Source organism: Sinocyclocheilus grahami, unplaced genomic scaffold (assembly GCF_001515645.1).
Source record: "Sinocyclocheilus grahami isolate Dianchi unplaced genomic scaffold, SAMN03320097.WGS_v1.1 scaffold1275.1, whole genome shotgun sequence".
Taxonomy (NCBI): Eukaryota; Metazoa; Chordata; class Actinopteri; order Cypriniformes; family Cyprinidae; genus Sinocyclocheilus; species Sinocyclocheilus grahami.
The window spans coordinates 693,953-696,823 of NW_015506454.1; the positions used below are offsets into that span (position 1 = coordinate 693,953).

The 2,871-nt window shown below is 37.5% G+C and overlaps 1 protein-coding gene across 2 annotated transcripts in view; it reads left to right on the forward strand.

Moving 5' to 3' along the window:
- LOC107568718 (muscarinic acetylcholine receptor M2-like) overlaps window positions 1-2,871 on the forward strand; it is a 77,014-nt gene that overhangs the window by 52,112 nt on the left and 22,031 nt on the right. The window contains exon 1 of one of the 2 annotated variants that reach the window (XM_016254707.1): window positions 399-443. The exons of the other annotated variant lie outside the window; for it this stretch is intronic. The gene's annotated coding sequence lies outside the window, so the exon portion shown is untranslated. Of the gene's footprint in view, window positions 1-398; window positions 444-2,871 lie in introns of those variants that run through there. 2 annotated transcript variants of the gene reach the window in all.

Genomic DNA, 2,871 nt, shown 5'->3' on the forward strand with positions numbered 1-2,871 from the left:
GACCCTTATGACTGGTTTTGTGGTCCAGGGTCACATTTGACTTCTATCACTTTGCTATTGCTGATGTTTTAGATGAGCATGCTCCATCTAGGACTAAGTCTGTTCCCATGTCCCACTCCTCTCCATGGTTTAATGCTGAGCTACGCACTATGAAAGCAAGAGGCAGACAACTTGAACGCCTCTTTAGGAAAACTTTAAGTATTCAAGTAAGTTTTCAAGTATTTTCAGAACATGTTAATATATTATAAAACAGCCTTGAATGCAGCTCACTCTAACCTAAATTTCACATTATTTAACATAGTAAACAAGCTAGTCCAGGTATTTGCATTGTATTGCCAGTCAACAAGAATCTGATGACTTATGCTGTTCTTTTTTGCACCACTTTCAGGGAAAGCTGGATGCTTTATGTGGGACTCTTGGTGAAGAACCGACCACTTCTACTTGTGAGCAAGCTCAGTCTATCCAAACACTTAATAACTTTACCTTGACTAACCCCATCCTAAGTAGTGAAATAATACAGAAATCCAATTCTTCTTCATGTTGGTTAGATCCTGCACCAACATTCCTTTTGAAACACTGTACCTCTGTCATATCTGCTCCTATCTCACATCTTGTGAATATGTCTCTTATCTCTGCCACTGTTCCAGTTTCACTAAAGACTGCTGTTGTTACTCCTATTCTTAAAAAAACAAACAAATCTGGTCCCAACCAACTTCGCTAATTATCGTCCAATTTCCAATCTACAGTTTGTCTCAAAAATCATGGAAAAGGTTGTGACCACTCAACTGCAGTCCTTTGTAGCTCTCAATGATTGGTTTGGGCAAATGTCTACTGTCCGTTAAGTAATTATTTGTGAAATGATTGTTTGTTCCTTTCTGTTATTGTGAAGCTTCCTTGAGCTTGGGAAAGCTGCTATATAAATGAAACATTATTATTATTATTATACTTGGTGCAGTATGCATACTGTGCACAGCATCTGAATTTACTCAAGATTGCCTACACCATTTACCAAAATTTGCAGTGCAGGAACTGTAAGCCACATTGCACTCAACTTGACTTTGTATTTCCCAGCAAATAATTAAAATCACAATTTTAACAGCAATTGTGCACTAGCATAGTGCACACTTCAGATAAACGTAGTATGTCGCTGTACTAGTATGAGAGACAGACAGGTCTCAGCTCCGCAGGCGGTCGGGTGCTACACAAACAAACAAATCAAATGCCGAAAAGCAAACAAACACCACGAGAAAGCCCTTAAAGCACCATTAATAGCTCATTACGCTGCTCAAATGAAACCCCACTCACGCTATCAGCCTCTCCGAGCATTTGAGCTTTTATGAAGCGTGCTGCCTGACTGCTTATTCACTGCCGCTTTAGTCAGAGAATTTGATTTTGCAAATCAAGACCTTGCTTCACTACAGCCGCGCTGACTAAAGCACTTTCCCGCAGGACGGTTTGTGGCATACAGACAATTTCCACTGATCTCTGATTTCTGTATTCTCATCCAGAGAAATATGGTCATTGGAGGTTGAATCAGCATACTGTATGACTAATATATCGATACAAGATCCAAGTTTCAGGACTTCAGTTATCAAACCAGGGTTATTATAGTTAACTAAGTAAAACCATGAAAAGTCATTACTTGAAATAAAATAAATGTTAAGTGAAATAAAACAATTTAAAACTTCAGTTTCATTTCAGGTAGTTGCCAATGCAACATTTTCCATTTTTAAATTTAAATTGATGTTCTAAAATAACTAAAACTTAAAATGTATATATATATATGTATACTGTATGTATATGTATAAATATATATGCATATATACACTTAAAAAATTATTAAAAAAATAAATAAATAAAGGACAAATGCAACAACAACAAAAACTAAACTGTTAACTAAAACTGTAACTGTTTTACTTGTAATGTGTTGTGAGGCAGAGCAACTATTACATTCTGGTGAAAAATTATGAGGCCAAACATTTTGTCCTTTGGATGACGAACATGAATCTTTAGCAAAAAGACCAGGACAGTGCAGTGAGACAGTAAATGATGAATTCCTGAATGTCCTGACTTCCTGTGGACTTTAAGCACCGCCTGATTCCCAGAAGCCCTGGAGTCTTGTTGTCCTGGTTTATTTGCACGGTTCCTAATGAGGATATATTAGTGGGCTTATTTTGGCTGCAGCTTTGAGAAATGACTTTATTTGCTGGACAGCTGCCAGTCCTCTTCTAAAACATTAGCGCTCGCTTTCTGTCTCTGCCTCAGTCACATCTCAGGGACGCTAAAATCGCTGCACACTAATACTGACATTAGAAAACCAGCATGCTAGCTCTGTAATGATTCATCACTGTCAGTAGCTGATATAAAAGCAACACCTTTAAAGGCTCTGTTACACCGTGTCCTAATCGGGTGTGACGATAAAGAAAAAAAGTGATTCCACATTAATCTGTTCATTACAGGGCATTTTGGTGACTAGCTTTTATTTTCTGGAAACATATGGGATTAGGGTGTAGAAAGCATTGTTAGGGTGTTGAAGTGGATGACTGCTTACCTCAAATCGATGATATTGTGTTCTCTAGATATGGCTCGGGTCCCACCTTCAATGTAAATTGGATATTTTGCACCCATTTTAGTTTCCACCAGGTGAAAATCTGTTTGATCACTTAGTAAAGTAGTGATTTGACATAAATGATGCGTTAACACTAAAGGTTAGAGGTTTGTTCAAACCTATACTCTGGGTATTATAATGATGCTTAACTTAGAAAACGCCACTAAATATGTGACCCTGGAGCACAAAAGCAGTCTTAAGTCGCTTGAGTATATTTTTAGCAATAGCCAAAAAAAACACTGTATGGGTCAAAATTATCGATT